The sequence below is a fragment of the Musca autumnalis genome, unplaced genomic scaffold, assembly GCF_047663935.1.
Source record: "Musca autumnalis isolate F117 unplaced genomic scaffold, ASM4766393v1 scaffold_5, whole genome shotgun sequence".
Lineage (NCBI taxonomy): Eukaryota > Metazoa > Arthropoda > Insecta > Diptera > Muscidae > Musca > Musca autumnalis.
The window spans coordinates 97,348,918-97,372,067 of record NW_027412088.1 but is presented as its reverse complement, the minus strand read 5'-3'; the positions used below and the strand labels follow the sequence as shown (position 1 = coordinate 97,372,067).

The window sequence follows — 23,150 nt, the reverse complement described above, 5'->3', positions numbered from 1 at the left end:
TGTGTGGCGACAATTGCTTATATTTCCTGATGAACTTGTCGCAAAAAAAAAACATTTTGTATAATTTTATCATTTAATTGAATTATATTAAAAATGTTTGAAATAATTGTTGCAAATATTTTAATTCAATTGTTGATAATTATGGGGTTGGGGGAACTGTGAGTCACATATATACAGCTGGTTGATGCTATATCATTGACATTTATCGAGGGTGGAACTAACGTTGACTCCGATCACTGCAAGAATACGTTCCCGATTAAAAGTAGCAAATAAAGTTCGAACAGAGACAACACGGAAGTTGAACATCGGTAAGCCGCAATCACAATTAATAGCCAGAGCATATTCCACTTAACTGGCGCAATTGGTTAAAGAAAAAAAAAAAACAAGTAAAAAAGTATCAGTCGGCTTTGCCGACAGAGATATACATACCCTCAGCCTGTGAAAATTGAAACACTTTTTTCACAAAAAACCTATGTATTTAGGGGGTTTCAAAATTTTAGTCGCATGAACCGACAAAAATGTTGATTAGGATTAAAGTTCAAAAAATTTCCGGAAAAGGTACTTAAAGGAATGGACCGACATGGACCATGGGGGTGCCATAGGGGGTTTTTACACCCTTCGGGCAGTTTTCTCAAGAAGTATGGACTTGCCCCTGAAACAACTTTTACCATCGTAATTGAGGCAGCGAATGTAAGTTGCTTCAACAAAAATCAAAGTAATTTAATAGCAGGTCTTAAAGTGAACTTATCGAATATTTTTGAACTTTTGTGGGGTAGGTACCTGAAGGAGTGGACCGATATGGCTTATCTACAAACTTAAACTAAGTTTGGAAACAATATTACGAAGGCCAAATTTTGGCCGGCATCGGCATAACCGTTCGAGAATTATCTTGCGCTTCCACCCATAAACATGGTGTCATAGGGTTTGTTTTTCAACTTTCAGGCTATTTTTTCAGGGAGTATGGACTTGCCCGTGAGGATACTTGTACCTTCGTATAGGGGACAGTGAATACAAGATGCTACAACAAAAACCAAGGCGATTCGAAAGCAGGTCCTAAACTGAACTTTTCCGAAATTTTGTGTGGGAGGTACTCGAAAGTGTTTAGCGATTGAGTCCATATCTAAGTCTAGTAGAAATTTCATAATGTGCAAAGTATGGACCAAATCGGTTGCTCCCTTCAAGAATTATCGTACGCACAAATCTTCCGAACATTTTCGAACTTTTGTGGGGGAGGTACCGGAACGAGTGGACCGATATAATCCATCTTTGAACTTGAACTAAGTTTGGACAAAATATTACGAAAGCCAAATTTTGGACGAAATCGGAAGATCCGTTCGAGGGTTATCTTGCGCTCCAACCACTACACACGGTGTCAGAGGGTTTTTTGTAACTTTCAGGCTATTTTCTCAAGAAGTATGGACTTGCCCATATTGAAACTTACAGCGTCGTATAGAGGACAGCGAATACAACTTGCGTAAACGAAAATCAAAGCGATTCGGGACCAGGTCCTAAACTGAACTTATCCGAAATTTTGTGTGGGAGGTACCCGAAGGAGTGGACCGATTGAGTCCATATTGGAACCTCATCTAAGTTTGGTAGAAATTACACGATGTGCAAAGTATGGACCAAATCGGTTATTTCCTACAAGAGTTATCGTGCGCACAAGTTTTGCGACAATTTTTGAACATTTGTGGGGGAGGTACCTGAAGGAGTGGACCTATATGGCCCATCTTCGAACTTAAATCGAATCTGGACAAAATATTTCGATACCCAAAATTTGAACCGAATCTATTGATCCGTTCGAGAGTTATCGTGCGCACCAGCCAGCCAGACAGACAGACGGACAGACAGACGGACATTGCTAGATCTACTCAAAATTGTCTGAAACGGATATCGTACAAACATACTTGGGGTCTAAAACCATTATTTCGATGAGGCACATTTTTGGCCGTATCAAAGTGTAAATATCCTCTTTAGCCTAAAGGCTGAGGGTATAAACAGTAAAAAAGTATCAGTCGGCTTTGCGGCAGAGGTATACCGTCAGCTTGTGTGAATTGAAACAGCCTTTTCCCAAAAAAACGTACATATGTATGTATTTAGGGGTCTTCAGAATTTTGTGCTTATGAGCTGTCCGACAAAGATATGGATTAGGATAACATCTCAAAAGTTTTTCGGGGGAGCTACCTAAAGGTATGGACCGACATAGTCCATTTTGAATGTGTGCCTTATTTTGAGAATCATTCCTGTCGGTTGAACCATCATATCAGGACTTGCCCACGAAAAACATCATATCGCTGTAAACAGGGCTACAAGGAGTATCTTCGGTAAAATTTCCAAAGGATTCTCGCACGGACCCTTAACCGCACTTAAACAAAAATGTTGAGCATTTGTGTGCGGGATACCATAATGAATGGATCATTAGGGGCCCACTTTTGAAAAAAAATACTTTATGAAACATTTCCAATGGTTTCGTTTCGTACAAAACGAAACATAGCCCATGTTGACCGAACTCGCTGTTTTGTTTCGTTTTGTTTACATTCGTGAGTGCGAACAAAATGAATAGCGAAAAGTTCTCAATTCCACAACTACAGATAGAAAACGAAAAAGTTCAAAACACATGAATGATTCATTTGGTGGTTGAAAAAACAACATTCCGCATCTAGCGAGCAAGTAAAGAGAGAGTTTCTCTCTCCACTCACTATAGTGATCATTATAATGATGATATTGGCTGATAGGGTTGTTAAGCAATCAAATGTGTGTGTGTCAGTGTGGCATTGATCATTTCGCACAGCAAATGGTTGCCAAAAATTCCTTTTGTTTCGGTGGTTAATGAAACAAAGCATAGCCGAAGTACATTTCAGTAATCGTACGGTTTTCGTATTTTTGCATTAAAACGTTTGTGGTTTTGTTTGTTTGCGAAACGATTCATAGGAACTGAAAAGTTTGTGACTTTGTGTGATTGGTACGGGAATCGTTTTGTTTGTTAGCGTTCATTGGTTTGGACAAAATATTTCGAGATCCAAAGTTTGGACCAAATTGGTTGGTCCGTTTAGGTGATATTGCGCTTACCATTTTAGGGAATATTTTCGAACTTTTATGGAGGAGGTACCGGAAGGAGTGGACCTATAAGCACTATCTTCGAGTTTCATCTAATATTTGAAGAAATATTACGATATGCAAAGTGTGGACCAACGCAGTATTTGGTTCGAGAGTTGTTGTGCACACCATGCTGTTCGTAGGGGCTTTTACAGTTTTCGGGCCAAGAAATATGGACTTGTCACTGAAAAAACTTGTATCATTGTAATAAGGGCCTTGAGTGCATCCCGTTGAAAGAAAAATTAAAACGATTTGAGAGGAGGTCCTAACCTGCACTTTTCCGAAATTTGGTGTGGGAGGTATCCGAATGAGTTGACATATATAGTCCATATTCTAATCTGATGTATGTCTCGTAGAAATATTACGATGTCCAAAATATGGACCAAATCGGTTACTGCCTTCGAGAGCTGTCGTGCGCACCGAACTTTTTTGAACTTTTGTGGGGGAGGTACCCAAAGGAGTGGACCGATAAAGCCCATCTTAGAACTTGATTTATCTTTGGGAAAAATATTACCTTTGCCAGATTTTGGATCCAATCGGTTTATCTGTTCGAGAGTTACTGCGCGCTTCATCCACAACACGGGTTAGCGGGTTTTTACAGCTTTCAGACCATCTTCTCAGGAAGTATGAACTTGTCCCCGAAAAAACTTGCACCATCGAATACAGGTTGTTACAAAAAAAAAATCCAAAGGAATTGGAGAGGAGTCCTAAACTGTACTTTTCAGAAATTTTGTATGGGAAGTACCTGAAGGAGTGAACCGATATAGTCCATATTTGAACTTTATCTACGTCTGGTAGAAATATTACGACGTGCAAAGTATGGACCAAATCGCTTAGTCCCTTCAAGTGTTATCGAACGCATATTTTTTGCGAAAAAATTTGAACTTTTGTAGAGGAGGTGCCCGATAGTACTGGGCCGATATGGCCCATCTTCGAACTTAAACTAAGTTTGGACCAAATATTACGAAAACCAAATCTTGGACCAAATCGGTAATTCCGTTCGAGAGTTATAGTGCGCTCCAGCCAGACATACGGACATTGCTAAATCGATTCCAAATTGTCTGAAACGGATTTCGTCCAAACAAACTTTGGGTCTAAAACCATTATTTCGATGAGGCATAATTTGTGCCTACGCTGAGGGGTATTTTGCCACCATTGAAATTTTGATGTTGTCCGGTCTGGGACAAAGGCTGGTGTGCATACCATTGCATTACGGTGGCACCCGGCAAAGTATTGTCAACTCCATGGAAACAGTCGCCAAATCAATACTTCGATACCAGAAGCCCCCCAACCTATGGTATGACCAAGAGTGTTGTGCTTCTACCGAATAGAAGAATGCGGCGTATAGGGCTACTCTACAATCAGTAGCAGAGTGGAGAAACGTATTTTCCGCAATTGTACCCAAGGTTAGGTTTAACGATGTGCACCCTTACCTACTTACTTAGTAGAGGGCCAACAAAACATTTGTTCTATAAGGCGAACTAAGAAAAGATTTCCATTCCTCTCAATTTGGAATACCGCCTTTTTATACCGCCCACCATAATATGGAGTGTATAATTAAATTTGTCATTCCGTTTGTAACTCATCGAAATATTCGACGGAGACCGTCTGTTGAAATCATTTGGCATCTCGCAATTTTCAAGATAGAGCTTCATAATTTGGTATCGAAGTTTATATTACTTCTAGGATGTTTGACATTGAAAATGGGCTATATTAGTCCACGACGCCTTCATATAGCCCCCATAGAATGGTACCTCCCGATTTTCGGTATTTTGAAGGTTGTGGCCTCAAATTCCCACCGAAATGGCTGAAATTTGGTATATAGCCTTCGTTTGGGGTATTAAACTTCCTCCTCAAAATTTGTCGGTATAGGTCCATGCCTTCAAATAGCCCCCATAGAACGGTACCTCCCCATTTTCGGTATTTTTAGGGTTGTGCTCTCAATATCCCACCGAAATGGCTGAAACGTGGTATTTAGTCTTGTTGGGGATATACAACTTTCCACCTGAAATTTGTCGGTATAGGTCCACGCCTTCATATAGCCGCCATAGAATGGTACCTATCGGTTTTCGTTATTTTGAAGGTTGTGGCCTCAATATCCCACCGAAATGACTGAAAAGTTGGTATTAAGTCTTCGTTGTGGGCAGTAAACGTTCCACTTCAAATTTGTCGGTGTAGGTTCACGCCTTCATATAGCCACCATAGAGCGGTACCTACCGATTTTCGGCATTTTGAAGGTTGTGACCTCAATATCCCATAGAAATAGCTGTAATTTGGAATTTAGTCTTCGTTGTTAGCAGATTCATTCATTCATTCTTCGTTGGCGGTATTAAACTTCCTCCTCAAAATGTGTCGGTATAGGTCCATGCCTTCATATGGGCCTCCTTGGACGGTACCACTGGATTTTCGGTATTTTTAGGGTTGTGCCCTCAATATCCCACTGAAATGGCTGAAACGTGGTATTTAGTCTCAATATCCCACCGAAATGGGTGAAAGTTGGTATTAAGTCTTCGTTGTTAGCAGATAAATTCATCCATTCTTCGTTTGCGGTATTAAACTTCCTACCCAAAATGTGTCTGTATAGGTAGGTGCACTCATATGGCCCCCATAGAACGAGGTTTATCTTAGGTTTTCAGGATTTTGCTTGGAAGCGGCAAGTCCTATCGAAATGGGACTAAAGAAAATGTTGTGGCCGTGAAATTCCTCTACAACATTTTCTTTAGTCCCAAGCAAAATCCTGAAAGCCTAAGATAAACCTAAAATTGTGAACTTTGACCGCGGTTTATTTAAAAATTGCTCCAGCGATTTGTTCTTGTTTTTGGATTTTTCACATCTATGAACATTGCTGTTTCAGAATCCGCATAAACTTCCCAGTTGTAAACGGGTTTCATTGAAGATTAGTTAAGGGGCACCGTACTATACATTGTTTTATAAAGAGGCGATACAGTCAGTGCATTGTCCCAATATGAACTTCTATATCTCAAAATTGGTAAAACCTACGAAAACACAATTAAGGTCAATCATGTAGAGAATTGTCACTGCTAAAACATTTTCTTTAGTCCTATTACTGCTTGCGGCTTCCAATGTAAATCGTGAAACCCTTAAAACGATTTTTTTTGTTTTTTTTATTTTTCTCATCTATGAACATTGCAAAAACTTCCCACATGTAAGCACCTTTCATTAAAAGTTAGTTAAGGCGCACCGTGTATTATAACAAAAAAAATTAAGAGGTGACACCTGCTTTTACAAAAAAGGGCTAACAACATAATATTTTTCAAAAAAGAAAAAAATCGGACGCTAGATTAGATGTGTTCTTTCAGATGAAAAAATCTACAAAAAAATCGTAGTTTTCTTGGAAAAATAATCATGCAAATTTGCCGAATTTAGAGCTATTCTGCTTTTGGATCCAGTTCTATCGGTTGCAAAGTAACACTTATGTTAAAAATTAATGTATGTTTAAAGACTGAGATTTTCATAATTTCACAGCGACTCTATATTTTTCTTTAGCCATTTTTTAAAATTTGTTTTTCATGCATGCTTTTATTTGTAGTTTTAACATTCCCATTCAAAATGGGGCCATAGCCAATGAACCTCCGCTTTTCATAATGACAGAGACTAAATTGTTCTCACTATTGGTTTTAAATACGGCAATTTTTTTGTTGGTTTTATGTTGTGTAATTTAATTATAATTCATGCTTCTAACTTCTGGCGTCAGCAGTTTTTTAGTGTAACCAACCACTTCGTATTCATGATGCGACATTGTATCTACATATGTATTTATGTATGTAGCTTGTTCAACATTGTTGTACTAGATTTTGCACATTTTATGCATATGTAAATATGTATGTATGTAAGTGGTTATTTACAGTGCTTATAAATGCATGTTTAACTATATACAGTGTGGTTCAAGAAAAGGTTTAAGGATTTGATTACAGTATACAATAATATAGACATAATTATAAAATGTCAATTACACACTCAACAAGATTTCTTTATCTTCGCCAAACGAAATGCGTCAAATATTGAGGAACTGGAATAAGGGCGCTTCACTAGCAGATCTTGATTGGTGTAATTTAAGAATTGGGAATTTGTATAGCTCAAATTTGTTTAAAATAGGTGATTCCGATATTGTTATATGTCCGATATTATATGGCTTCCAAAAGTAGATCCAGTTTCTATATGGACTATGGACTGTGGCATTTGGGAATGCCCCAATTTTAAGGGTCAATACTTCCTATATCTTCCACACTAACACTCTAGTTTAATTCTCCCTACTTTTCTCGATAATGACCCCAATGTTTCAGAAATCCCGCAATATAAGAAGAATTGTTTAACCCTTTCGGTGATTCTATGCCATATGGCATAGCCAGTTTTTGAAGCCCGTTTAAGGGCAAAATATTTATGGCTACCCTTTTTTAATAATTTTCTATTTTTCCCTGAAATGTTATCTAAATATAAATCAACAATTTTTGATTGGTGGACCATATACATACATTGTTATGTTTCAAAGAGCGAGCGTTCCTCGTGCGATTTAAAATTTGCAAGAAAATATCATCTTATACTTTTATATACACTGCCGCTCACTTGAACCCCCACCAAATTTTTTTCAACTTCCATTTTTTCCGATTTATTCAAGATATGAAGTGTTGAATTATTAAACAACGAAAGCAAAATAAAGTCCAAAATTCAAGTAAAAAATGTGGCTCATTTGAATAGAACCCCCCTTTTAATCTTGGATATACATAAAGATTGTAAAAGAATATCGATGAATATTCATTCTATACAGAAAACGAAGAACTTTCAGTAATATTCAATACAAGTATATCCCTCCTGGTTAAGAATACAACCGTATATCCTGCTTTGGCAAGGATTCTTTTTATAATCAAGTGTAATGCCTAACAAGGCTTGCCTTATTTCTTCAACAAGATCGTTTTTGGAAGCGTACGGTTTACTAGACTCGTACATTTTATGCACAAGCCATTCCCATAAATTTTGGAGAATAATTACTACTGTAGATTGCGGCGGCTCCATCAGGACATTCGCATTTCTTCTGAAAAATTTAAGTTTTGACTACTCAAAGTGTATAAAAGTTTATAATATCTCGATGAAAATTCCACTCCGGACATCCGAAAATGCTACTGGAAATGCTTGTTTTAGAACTCCTTTGTAATTTGTCGTGCGCATTTAGGGTGAAATAAATTGACGCCCAAGTCCTTCATAATTATAAAGGACTCTACTCATCAAGTAAACAATTGCATAACTATATAACTATGGTTTTCGCGTTTATTGAATGGAATGCCATCTTCTTAATTGTTTCTGCAGCGATGAAGGTGTTTTTATGGTGTTGGAACGCATTACTAATTATGAAGGACTTGGGCGTCAATGTCTTTCCCCCTAAATGTGCACGGCAAATTACAAAGCAGTTCTACAACAGGTATTTCCAGTAGAGAGAAGCATTTTTGGATGTCCGAAGTGGAAGTTTCATCATGATATTATAGACTTTTATACACTCGAGTAGTAAAAATTTAAATTTTTCAGAAGAAATGCGGATGTCCTGATGGGGGCCGCCATAATCTACAGTGCTAAATATGTATTCCCCAAAATGTATGGGAATGGCTTATGCGTAAATCTGCGACTCTAGTAGACAGCACGCTTCCAAAAATTATTTTGTTGAAGGAATAATGCAAGCCTTTTTAGGCATTACATTTGATTATACAAATAATCCTTGCCGAAGCAGGATATACGGGTGTATTCTTAACCAGGGGGGATATACTTATATTGAATGCGTTGTATAATTCTTATATAAATCGGATTAGAATACAAGTGAATGACTAAGTTTACTCCAAACGCATGAAATAAATTATAAAAAAACGTCAACAATTCATGTCTTGAATAAATCGGAAAAAATGGAAGTTGAAAAAAATTGGTAGGGGGTTCTCTTCAAGTTAGCGGCATTGTATTTTATTAACAACAAGTGAAAAAGTATTAGTCGGCTTTGCCGACAGAGATATACCCTCAGCCAATGTCAATTGAAACGTTCATCTACGGTCAGATCGAATGCATTTAGGGTCATTTTTTGGACATTTGAACTTGCCGACAAAAATATGGATTAGGATTAAAGTTCGATAGATATCGCTCCCATTAGTCATTTCAGTGGGTCATCGTATAAATTTGGAACCGTATGTCAGGAAGCATGGACTTGTCCACGGAAAACATAATATCGCTGTAAACAGGACCACAACGAACAGCAACGGTACACATTTCCAAAGGATCTTCGAACAGGACCTAAACTGCACTTAGACACTAATGTTGAAATTTTGTGGGGGATGTACCCTAAGGAGAGGACCGATATGGTCCATTTTAGAAATTAAATTTGGACAAAATATTAGGAGACCCGAAGTTTGGACCAAATTGGTTGCCCCGTTCAGGAGATATCGTACATATCATTTTAGTGACATTTTTGTAAATATAGGGGTATTCATTCCCCAACTTCGAACTGAAACTATGTTTGGACAAAATATGACGAAGGCCAAATTTTGAACCAAATCGGTTGATCAGTTCGAGAGATATCGTGCTCTCCAGCCACTACATATAGTGCCATAGGGGGGTTTTAAACCATTTGGACTGTTTTCTCAAAAAGTAAGGACTTGCCCTGAAAAAACTTTCACCGTCCTAATTGAGGCAGCGAATGCAAGTTACTTCAACAAAACTCAAAGTGATCCGAGAACAGGTCTTAAAGTGAACTTATCCGAAATTTTGTGTGATAGGTACCCGAAGGAGTGGACAAATATAGTCCTTTTCGAACCTGATCTACATATATCTGGTAGATATGTTAGGATGTGTAAAATCGTGGAACAATTCGTGGAACAAATCGTGGCCACAATTTTTCCGAACATTTTTGAACTTTTGTAAAGGGGGTACCTAAAGGAGCGGACAGATATGGATTATCTTCGAACTTAAACTATGTTTGGACAAAATATTACGTAGGCCAAATTTTGGACCAAATCGGTTGATCCGTTCGGGAGTTATCTTGCGCTCCAACCACTACACACGGTGTCATAGGAGTTCTCTCAGGAAGTATGGACTATTTTCTCAGGAAGTATGGACTTGCCCCTGATGAAACTTATACCGTCGTATGGGGGGCAGTGAATACAATTTGTTACAACACAAATCAAAGAGATTCGAAAGCAGGCCCTAAACTGAACTTTTCCGGAATTTTCTGTGGGAGGTACCCGAAGGAGTGGACCGATTGAGTCCATACTAGAATCTCATCAAGTCTGGTAAAAATTTCACTATGTGCAAAGTGTGGACCAAATCGGTTACTCCCTTCAAGAGTTATCGTGCGCACAAATTTTCCGAACATTTTCGAATTTTTGTGGGGGAGGTACCGAAAGGTGCCGACCGGTATAACTTATCTTTGAACTTATACTAAGGTTGCATAAAATATTACGAAAGCCAAGTTTTGGACCAAATCGGTTCATCCCTTCGGGAATTATCGTGTGCACCAGCCAGACAGACAGACGGACGGACACTGCTAAATCGACTCCAAATTGTCTGAAACGGATTTCGTCCAAACATACTTGGGGTATAAAACCATTATTTCGATAAGGCACATTTTGCCCGTATGAAAGTGTGTATTCCCTTGTTAGCATAACCTCCAGTTGTTTTATAAGAAGACCACCAGGTTATCTATAAGAAGACCTCTGGGTCTTCTACAAGAAGACCTCTGGGTCTTCTATAAGAAGACCTCTGTGTCTTCTATAAGAAGACCTCTGTGTCTTCTATAAGAAGACCTCTGGGTCTTCTATAAGAAGACCTCTGGGTCTTCTATAAGAAGACCTCTGGGTCTTCTATAAAAAGACCTCCAGGTGTTCTATAAGAAGACCTCCAGGTGTTCTATAAGAAGACCTCCAGGTTTTCTATAAGAAGATCTCTGGGTCTTCTATAAGAATACCTCTGGGTCTTCTATAAGAAGTCCTCTGGGTCTCCGGATCTTCTATAAGAAGACCTCCGGATCTTCTATAAGAAGTCCTCGAGGTCTTCTATAAGAAGACCTCCAGGTCATCTATAAGAAGGTCTCAGATCTTCTATAAGAAGACTCTAGGTCTTCTATAAGAACCTTTCAATGTTCTAAAAGAATACCTGCGGACATTCTATTAGAAGACCTCCGGCTCTTCTATGAGAAAACACCCAAATCTTCTAAAAGAAGAAGAACTCCAGATCTTTTATAAATCCTTCATGACATCCTCCTGGTCTTCAACGAGAACACCCTTTGCTTTTCCATTAGAAGGTCTCCTGCTCTTCTATTAGACAACCTCCTGCTCTTGTATAAGAATGTCTCCTGTTTTCTCTAAGAAGACCTCCTGCCCTCCTATGAAAAGACGTCCTGCTCTTCTATGAGAAGACCTCCTGCCTTTTTATGAGCAGACCTCCTACTGTAGTATAGGAAGACCTTCTTCTCGTCTATATAAATAACTTCGGATTTTCTATAAGAAGACGTTCTGCCCTTCTATGAGAAGACGTCCAGCTCTTCTCTAAGAAGATCTTCTGCTCTTCTATATAAAGAACTACTGTTTTTCTATATGAAGTCCTAATTTTGGTTTTTTTTTTAATTCATTCCAAGCCATATGGCATAGTGTCAAAAAACCACTTTTTCAAACAAAATGTAAAAAAAAATATTTTTGATTATTCATATGGTGGGCTTAAGTATATATAAAATTGGAAAAATATATTTTTCAAATCATAAACAAAAAAGAAGCAACCTAAGAGTTAATTTGTTGGTGTAGAATGTGCCGAGTAAATCTGTCAGTGGGTCTGCATAATTAGGCCCACTGTTTATAGTAACTACCCACAATTTATTTAGCTGTGGGCAAACTAATTTATCGTGCTGGAAAATCGATTTATAAAAACATTGCATCCTTTGCAAAAATTTAGTTGTCCAACTGTATATTCAAGCCACACAATGTTCTTTTGCGTTGATCTCTCTGTATGTTCATCAGTTCATTTTGTGGCAATACTCGACTAATTCAAACACGTTGCGGTAGTTTAAAACGTGGTATGTTTAACATAATTAAACTACATTTTGTACATTCCTCATATATACGCAAACATTGACTGCATGTACATATGTACATAAATATGTATGTATTATGTACTTACATTTTTATATTTGATTATAGATAGTGAGGGTTAAAAAAATGGTTTCCAACTCAAGTTTTCATTTTTTACAAAAAGATTCTAAAAGGTTCTTAGTGTGAAAGCAGAATTTCCGTAAACAGAACTTTTCTAGGTTTCTAACTGGTTCTATTATCCATACTAAACCTCTTTTCGTTACTCTCCATAACCATAAGCGGCAAATTAAGTGAAATTATGAGCCAACAACCTACGTTGTCTTCTATCCACATCTCGTTTATTATAGTAAAGTTTTTTGTTTTTATTAGTGAAAATTTCATTAAATCTTGCCTTTATTATCTTGCCTCCTCCTCCCATCCATCCATCCAATGCTCAATTAAAGAATCATTTAATTTAAAAGCAGTAGCGGATAGACTACAGCCGCCAGCCTAGGCATGGAACGAACATCAGCAGCAACAACATTGGCAGCTTTAGCCGCAAACAACATATCTCATATGGGTCGCCACGGTATAAAGTTGATGCTGCAATTGTATTGTCGTCATTCGGTTGTTGTAGTCGGTATTCTCGCCTGAGGTTTCTATTGTTTTTGCTGTTAGCTGGTGTTATTGTTGTTGTTATTGTAACATAGAAACAATTTGCTGTTTCTGATGTTTTCTGTTCTGATTGTCATAGTTGGACGTTGTTGTTGCTGCTGTTGTTGTCAAGTTAAAAACTATGCTAAAAGTTCACAACTTGTTTTATTTTGTTGCCGGCAGTTTCCCCTCCATCCATTGCTGGTGCTGACTGTTCTGTTGCTCTTGCTGGTGATGTGTAAAGTTGTGGCTACTCTTTTCAATTTCCATTCTTGTTGCTGTTGTTGCTTATAGATGTTTCTGTTGCTGCTGCATCTTTTTTGGGGTGTTGTATATGAACTCTTTGTTGTTTCCAAGCATGTGTGTGTGTGAAACAATGTATACTTGGTGGCAAATTCTGACCTTTTTTGGCCCAAAAGGATAAGTTTGAATTATGCTAGGTTTTGAAGGTAGGATTTTTCCAAATGGAAGGTGGTGGACGTCGACACTTTTGGGAATAATCGATTACAAATTAAGTATGTACCTTAAAAATTCTCAAAGAGTCGCTTGGCCGGGGATTTAAGACTTCCTCTAATGGGCAGGTGCAAATTTCGGCACGAAAAAAAACTTGTCTTTAATGTAATAAGTGAACGGCCTTATTATTATAAACAAGGTAATTTTCTGAACTTTAGAGGTCCATATCTCCGGAAGCTTGGACCCCGTAATAAATGCTATTTCATCTCGATCCGATCTTAATAAGTAAACACGCCTTGGGGAACTCCATGTTTCACTCTTCGGGTCTTCGACTTCTTATTTCTAAATTCCACAAACGACTGGCTTCGAAACTATATGTTATACATTAGATTATACAAAATATCGAAGTTTCCTCTATGCCCGCGAACGGTTTGGCATGGTTGAAGGTACCCAAGCCTTCGATAGGTCAAGAGCCACCATGACTGTTCGTTCGTTACACGGCCTGTTCTGTTTCAGTCTTCGATTGATATGTGTGTATATGGCGTGTAATACTGTCGTGTGCTGATTTTGGGCAATTGGGAAACTGCTGCTTGGGAGAGTAGGTCATCAGAATTAGAGCTGGCAAAATGATCGATATCGGCCCCATTCGATTTTTTCTATATTTCCGTTTCAAAACATTGATAAAATCTATACTATCGTGGATTTTTCAGCCCTATTTATTTAGAATCCAAAATGGCCGACAAATGTGTCTTGTTTACATTTCGTATGTCATTGAGATATTGTTGTAAACAGTTTTTTTTCATCCAAAATTATTTCGTCAATTTTTGGGAATAATATTACACACTTCACTTTCTATTGTTACTGACAAAACATAGGGATAATTCCTTTTGGGGATAAAACCCCTTGGTGAGTATATTAAGAACACCGAAGGACAGATCCGCCGTGAGTCGAACTTCCGATTTATGACGTGATGAAGTTTCTGCTGAAGACCCTGTAAGGCATCAGAAATTAGCGTACTATCTTTGTTAACTATTGTTTTAGATTATTTATGAGATGGCATGTCTTCAGTCAAATCGAAATGAGGATTATTATCCTAGAGCATTTCGACCTTCTAACTCGCTTCCTTTATTGTCCTTTCGTCCCCTACTTTAGGAACCGCTAAAAAAGTACCACAAGATGACGTTTTTCAGTTTTGAAATGTTCTGCAAAAATGTCGCTCAGAAAATTTTATGTACGACTCTCATTGACAACTAATCGATTTTGTCGTGTTTTCATGGTCATTTTTGACATTCCTTCAGGATTCTTAATATACTCTCCAAGGACTTTCATCCCCAAAAGGAATTATCTCTGCCCCAAAATTTAGGTTCACAGTGTTATAAAGGAAATATTTATACCCTCAGCATTTGTGCTAACGATATACACTTTCATACGGGCGAAATGTGATTCATTGGACGAAATGTGTGTTCAGACAATTTGGAGTTGATTTAGCCATGTCCGTCCGTCTGTCTGTCTGGTTGGCTGGAGCGCACGATAACTCTCGAACGGATCAACCGATTCAGTCCAAAATTTGGCTTTCGTAATATTTTGTCCAAACTTAGTCTAAGTTCAAAGATGGGTTATATCGGTCCACACCTTCGGGTACCTCCCACACAAAATTTCGTAAAAGTTCAGTTTAGGACCAGCCCTAGAATCACTCTGATTTTTGTTGTAACAACTGGAATTCACTGTCCCCCATACGACGGTACAACAAGTTTCATCAGGGGCAAGTCCATACTTTCTGACAAATTAGCCTGGAAGTTGCAAAAAATTCCTATGGTTGGAGCGCAAGATAACTCTCGAACTCTTGAAGGAAGTGACCGATTTGGTCCATACCTTATACATCCTAATAAATCTAACAGATATAGATTAGGTTCGAATATGGAATATATTTGTGCACTCTTTTTGGTACCTCCGACACAAAATTTAGGATAAGTTCATTTTAAGATCTGCTCTCGAATCACTTTGATTTGAATTACCACGGTAAAAGTCTTGTCAGAGACAAGTCCATACTTCTTGAGAAAACCGCCCGAAAGGTGTAAAATTCCCCTATAGCACCATATGTAGTGGTTGGAGAGCACGATAACTCCCGAACTGATCCTGTCATATTTTGTCTAAACTTAGTTTCAGTTCGAAGATGGGCAATACCGGTCCACAACTTCCGGTACTTCCCCCCAATATTTATAAAATTTCACTAAAATGGTATGCACGATATCCCTTGAACAGGGCAACTCAATTGGTCCAAACTTTGGATCTTCTAATATTTTGTCCACATTTAGTTTAACTTCTAAAATGGCCCATTTCGATTTTCTTCTTAGGGAACCTTCCCCACAAAAATGTAACATTTGTGCCTAAGTACGTTTTAGGGCTTTTTCGAAAAACCTTCGGAAATGTATACCGATGCTGTTCGTTGTGATCCTGTTTACAGCGATATTATGTTTTCCAGTGCGAGTGGCGAGCTTTGCCAATTTCCTCTTATCCTCGTAGGAGCGTCTTCGTTCACCGTGCAAAATATGGAGCAATATATTTGCTCGCCCAACGCTGTACGCCTATGGAATGCCAAGCTCATGATAGAAGTTTAATTCCCCTATAACCAGACGGTTATTGCCCTCCAAAAACTTTACTGCTTCCCCCATACATTCCACTATAGTCAAGTACAAGGGAGATAGGTCTGTACTGGGAAATCTCGTGTATAAAAAAGCAAGTTATCTTCCTTCGCTTCTTGTACGATTCTTCTGTAAACCGTTAGGCACCATCGCCATAGTTCAGGCTACAGTGATGGTGAGATTTGTTTCTTGCTGAAACCGTTGCAGTTGAACTACAGGAACGATGCATTTCCGGGGCGCTGAACAACAACACGTTAGATGCTGCGTTTGTTGTTGTTGTTGTGGAGACCGACGACGAAGTTGAAGACTCGTAGAGATATGTTCTGGAGCAGCAAGCAGCAACAAAACTAGTATATCAGTAGTCCTGGTTGTGGCTAAGACCACAGCAGCCTCGGAAGTACCCTCTTGCTTTCATCCATTACATCTCACCAATGTTGACATGTGGTAGATGTGGATCTGGCAAACAAAACAGATCCACAGCATAACAGATCTTTCCCGGACGGACCAAAAGAACTCAGGCCAGGTATTCCGGGATATATTGCCGTTCCCATGATGAAAAACATACGAACACTGCTGATTACTTTTATCGGTCCACGCCCTTGAAAGTAGTGTTCCAATAGTTTGTCGTTGACTATTTTCTCGATGACTTCCTGATAATATTTGGGTAACAGAACACCTACTAATGTCGATTAGCGCACAACACAGTTCGCCCTTTAATGTTTTTTGGCTAGCTTGGCGTAAGTATATGGCGGCTCCGTTTCTGTCTCCGCGGCCATCTTCCCCTTTTGGAAATTCCGGAATTTCCTTTCAGAGTCCCTTGACATCCCAGAAGATTCGGTGGTCGAGCTCTCACTCTTTATGCCCAAGCTCACGTTGTGTCCCCTTCGGATAGTCTCCCCTGCATGGGTCTTGACGAAGTTTACGTTGGACATTTGGAGGTGAGAAGCGCTTTTTCTTCTATGATGGTTTAGCAGTGTTCTGTTCTGCAGGAGATCTTCTCCTCTTTGCCGTTTCCGAGAAAGTGGAGGAAGTATAAATGATCTTCTTAGAAACATCATGCAGTTTTCTATTTAGCCTCGCCTGTTCCTTCTGGAACTTCCGTCGTTGAGCCCCTGACACTGCTTCCTTTTTGTAGTTAGTTTTGCAAAGGTGGTACATATTGATTTTGCTGTTGCAGTCAGATTTGGAGCCAAGGTCTCCCCCAGAATACAATGATGAAGTGATTCTATCGGTATTCAGACTGTCTGCAGCAGGTATTTTTATTCAGTCAGTATTATGTAAGGCCTTTCTGCCCATTGTGATAATCCTTAGAGAATCTTTTTAATCAATCAGTTCCTATCAATCAGTTCCTAAGTCTAATTGTTTGAACTTTTGTCGGGAAGGTACCGTAAGACGTGGACCGAAATAATCCATCTTCGAATGTAAGTTTGAAAGAACGGTTATTATTGCAAAAATAGATCAAATCGAGGACTCCCTTTACGAGCCATAGTTGATGGCCCAAAGGGCTTCACAGATTTATAGAACTTATCCCAGTCAGTATGGACTTACGCCCGATAAAATGTTTACTGTCGAAAAATGAGCTGCGAGGGCTACCTGTTATAAACATTTCAAAACGGTGCTTGAGTCGAACCTGATTTAAGTGTGAAAACATATTAATCAAAGGTTTGACCAATGTCTCCTTTCGATAGTTATCGTGACCATCGGGCACTTTAGTTGATCAACGTAGATTTTCTTAGAGCTTATGGACCATTATGTCAGGAAGCATGATTATGTCATTGCAAATAGGACCATAAGAAGTATTTTCGGTAAAAATATACAAACGATTCTTGAACAGCTCTTAAACTGCACTTAAGTAAAAATTTCGAACTTTTATGAGGGAGGTACCCGAAGATGTTTTCCGAAATACCTTCTTTTCAATAGACCTTCTTGGAACTTGATGTACGTTTGGAAGAAATTTTACGATGTTCAAAGTTTCGACAAAATCGGATACTTAATTCGTAGGTTTCCTTGCTATGGGAAATTTTCACAGGAAGTGTGGACTTGCCACCGAAAAAATTGTACCGTTGTGAAAGGAGCTGCTACAAAATATTTCATGCCAATCGCACAAGAGTCCCCAAACTGCAATTATGCCAACAATTTTGAAAAGTTGTGTGGGAGATACCTGATGGAGCGAACCCTTATAGTCCATGTTCTAATCTGTTCTTGTATGGATGGAAAAAATATTACCAGAAACAAATCAGTTAATTTGTTTGAGAGTCATCGGGCGCATTACTTTAGGAAAATATTTCGAACTTTTGTGGAAGAGGTACCGGCCTTCCATCGAACTTGATCTACGTTTGAACAAGATATTACTTTTTTCAAAAAAAAACCCTAGGTTTTGTAGGCTTTGAAGATCCCCTCTAGGTGGTTTATGCGTCCTGAATTCAAAAAGTATTCAAATGTATTTCAAACTAAATATAGTTTGTTCTCCCAAAAACTGTTGCAACGTCATCTACTCAACTACTTTGCAGTGGTATTCTGCCATTAGCCATATATTTTTTGGGTATATGTATGTAAATTCAGTCTTTTTTGGCCTTTTGTCATACTTCTTCTCCTACTTCTGTGAAGTAGCAGCACTTTAGGCAAATGGCCAAAAAATTGCAAGTGAAAAATATCATGACGAAAAAGAAGAACTACGAAAAAACACGAATTTCAACAACAAAAATCTAACGTAACATTTAAAGCACCTTTGGCCATGCAGCAGCACCACCATCCATCCACCATCATCATCATCAGGACAATGTATGCCAGCCAGCCAGGCAGTCGAAATGGAGGGAAAATAGAGTACAACGTGCCATGAAGTTGCAAACAAACAAAATTTTAAGGGGCCTCTTCTATTGCCCCCAAAAGGGAATGTAAGGATATGTTGCTGCTGTTGTTGGTGTTGTTGTCGTCGCCAATGCAATATTGTGCGAGCGGAAATTACTGAACTACTTACAAGTTCATATAAATTGAAGTGCTGCTGACTACAACTAACTACCACCACCATCACCGCTACTAGTTTTGGCCATGTTTTGTTGCAATATGTTGTTTGTGTTCTGGCAAACTATGCCAGGCCAGCCAAAGTTGTCATATATGTATGTAATAGGGTGGGGCGATTTGTATGGAAGGAAGAAAATTCTTTTTTTTATTTTTATTTTTGTCTTATTAAGGCGAAGGTCATTTATAGTGATATTTTATTAATTCTCTTTCGAGTTGAGCTTATTAGACCTATTATATACATTGAAAAATTAGGAGTCTACCGAAGTCCCACACATTCAACCATTACGCTACGTTTCACGGGTGGTTAAGCCGATCTTCAGGCGTATTGAATGTTGTTTTTGTGGCAGACGAAGGCAAAGCTTGGGAACTAGTGTATATATATCGCACTTCATTAGATAAATGCATATGCGAAATTATGTCAGTTAATTGAAACTCCAAACTTTTCCTATAGTCCTGCTTGGTAATCCCATTTTTCAATGTTCACAAATACTATGGTAAGTTTTATTCCTACGTCATTAGTATTGCTCTCCTATATCAGAAGATTTTTGATAATCTATTATTGTCTACTAAAGTTTTGACAAGGTGATGGTGGCTCAGAACACTAAGACGCCGGCAACCTTGACACTCAGTTGTCGCAGACCCAGGTTCGAATCCCAGCCTGGCTCATGCTGAAATTATTTCAGTCGTTTCGGTAGGATATTGAGCGCACAACCTTCAAAATAACGAACATCGGGGGTACCGTTCTGTGGGGGCTATATGATGACGTGGTCCTATACCGACCAATTTCGGGTACAATTTTATTTTACCCACAACGATGCCTGAATACCAAATTTAAGCCATTTCGGTGGGATATTGAGGTCAAAACCTTTAAAATATATAAAATATATAAAAGCGTGGACCTATACCTTCAAATTTCAGGTGGAAAGTTTTATACCCTTTATGATGCCTGAATACCAAGTTTCAGCCGTTTCGGTGGGATATTGAGACCTCAACCTTCAAAGTACCGAAAATCGGAAGGCACCACTCTATGGGGGGCTATATGAAGACGTGAACCTATACCGCCAAATTTCAGGTGGAAAGATTTATTCGCCTAACGAAGACTGAATACCAAATTACAGCCATTTCGGTGGGACATTGAGTACTCAACCTTCAAAGTACCGAAAATCGGGAGTTACCGTTCTATGGGGGCTATATGAAGACGTGGTCCTATACCTCCAAAATTCAGGTGGACAGTTTAATTCCCTCAATGAAGACTGAATACCAAATTTCAGCTATTTCGGTGGGATATTGAGGCCTAAACCGTCAAAATACCGGGAGGTACCGTGCTATGGGGGTCACATGAGGGCGTGGACCTGTAACGCCAAATTTCAGTTGGAATGTTTTATACTCCCAAGTGTCGTTTTCATGATAAAAAAAGTCGAAAATGTAGATAATTCACCACTTTTTGTCACGTTGTTTTTTTTGTATCTTGGCCTATAGCCTCCAATTCTTTGATATTTTCGATCCAATACTAAGACACAAATTGCAGCCAAGTTAAGAAATTTCTAGTGAATCTCAAAAGTATTGGAATGCTCCTCCAGGCTGTTTTTGCCTCGTAAAAGCGTAAATTTTGGAAATTTAGAAATATTTTCTCCAAAATTTCCATTTTCATAAGGCCAAACCTGCCTAAAGGAGCGTTCCAATGCTTCTGCGATGTTCGAAAAAGTTCTTAACAATTGCCTTGACTACAATTTTTGTTTTAGTATTGGATCGAAAATCTCAATAGCTTTGCTGTTATAGGCCAAAATAGAAACTCAAAGCGCACGGTGCTCTTGAAGCAACTTTAAAAGGAAGGTGCTTACACCTGGAAAGTTTTTGCGGATTCTGAAACTAAAATTTTCATAGATGACAAAAATCAAAAAACAAAAGTTGACATTTTTAGGATTTTTTAGGTTTTCACGATTTTGCTTGGAAACCGCAAGTCCTATCGGAATAAAACTAAAGAAAATGTTGTATCAGTGAAAATTCTGTACAAGATTGACCTGCATAATATTTTCGTAGGTTTTACCTTTTTTGAGATATACTCGTATGTATAAGTTCAGATCAATCATTCAGATTTTTTTCTCACATCTTCAGGATTTTGGTTGAAAACCGCATGTCTTATCGGAAATGTTGTAGCTGTGAAAATTCTCTACAAGGTTGGCTTTCGTATCTTTTTCCTAGGTTGTACCAGTGTTGAGATAGATAAGTTTATGTTGGGAAATTGTTGTCATGATACTGTTTTATAAGGAGACGATACCGTCAGTGCAATGTCCCAATTTGAACTCCTATATCTCTAAAACAGTCAAATCTACGAAATCAATCTTGTAGAGAATTTTCAAACCAACAACCTTTTTTTAGTGTTATTCCGATAGGACTTGTGGTTTCCAAGCAAAATCGTGAAAACCTAAAAAACCTCTAAAAATGCCAACTTGGATCGCGATTTATTTAAAAAGCGCTCCGGCGATTTTTTGTTTTTTGATTTTTCAAAATCCGCAAAAACTTCCCAGATGTAAGCACCTTCCATTTAAAGTTACTTCAAGAGCACCGTGAGCGCCTATTAAGGGGTTACTTCAACTTATCATTTTCAAAAATATTGGCTTATTTTGAAGAACAGGTAGAATAGAGTCTGTCGCAAGAAGTGTCAAGTCGATCGCAGCAAAATTGGCTGAGATATGGCCGTTCAAAGTAAAAAACCGGTGGTGTTTTGTGTGTAGAGGTCGGTACCAACGATAGCTCGAAACGAATGCTCCGATCTTCATGTAGTTTGGTGTGCTTCTTAAATAAATAAAAATCTTGTCTTAAAGTGAGACAGATTTTTTTAATTTTTTTGTCCAATTTTTGGGCAAATAACGCTAAATTTTTCGTTAAAATCGAAATTTTTGACTTTGGCAGTTCATTATTTTTGCAAATATTTTTTTTTAATTCTTTTTCACCTGAAGGTAAGATTATTAGGTTCTTAAAATGTTCACAATAATATACGAAGATCGGCCCTTTCGTTTTCGAGCTATCGTTGGCACCGCAAAATGCTTTTACAAAAAGGGGGTTCGCCTGTAGCCATTTACCACAAAACTATGCAATGTTTTTAAACAACGAAAATTCCAAAGGTAGTAGAAGATGTGCTCTTTCAGATGAAAAAAAAACTATTCAAAAACACTGTTAGTTGCTTTGGAAAAAATCATGAAAAATGAGGTTTAAATCGTCCCACCCTAGTATGTAAGCACACATCATACAAGTATGTTAGTATGTATGTTTGACGGTAACCCAATTTAAGACTACGCCAAAAATTTTGTCCGTATGGTGTGTGCGTCGTCGTCGCTGTTAAAAAGGTGTTCCGGTTTAGTTTCCAAAATTTCAGTCTAACTTTATTATATTTACCACCCAGTTTCCTTTTGATTGTTTTTGTTGGTGTTGTTATATTTGATGTTGCGGAACTTGCATACATACAAATGTACATATGTTTCTGTGCTTTTGTGAAATGTTCGTTTATTGTAAAACTAGTTTAATTTTGTACGCAAATGACCCTTAACAGCAACACCTCCCCACAAAAGTTTTCTCTCTCACAAAGAAACATAAAAAACAAAAACAACAAAAAAATTCTTAGAAAATTACTTTTTCACATTTCGTATGTGTTTTGCAATTAAATCTCGGGTGTAAATAAGTTTTCTTGAGTTTTCATCAGCTACACAATCATCTTAGAAGTGCAACATAGAAAACTTATGTAGGCGTGTAGCGGTGGTGAGGCTGACCTTGTCTTTAATTTAGGTCATTTAGGTTTACAGTTTTGTATTTATGAACAGGGTAAAAAATGCGGCGGATGGTAACAATTTTGCAGGGAGTTGGCCATGGCCCCAATGGTGTACACACAACTGGGATTGTGGTGATCTCAGGTAGTGTGAAATCAGGTTTATGATTTGATAGCAGTTTTACAACATTTCGCCTTTGGGTCAATTTAGGGCACAACATTATTTCCCAGTGAAATTCAGGTTCATATGTACCAAAGTTAACTCCTTCCCCTTTTGTTTATTACACTCCACAAAGACCCGGTCTTAATTTGTCAAAATACCCTTTCCCTCCAATAAATTAAGGAACGTCTTCACATAAAACGATTGTCTTGTAGGGTATGAGGGTGAATAATGGAAACAAAAACTACAAAATGATTACTTCACCCACTTTATATCAATTAGTCTCAATTACTACCCGCTCGCTCGGTCGG

At 38.3% G+C, this 23,150-nt stretch overlaps 1 protein-coding gene across 3 annotated transcripts in view; it reads left to right on the top strand.

Annotated features, from left to right (window-relative positions):
* Positions 1 to 23,150, top strand: part of NKAIN (Sodium/potassium-transporting ATPase subunit beta-1-interacting protein) — a 198,761-nt gene that overhangs the window by 98,611 nt on the left and 77,000 nt on the right. The window lies entirely within an intron of this gene.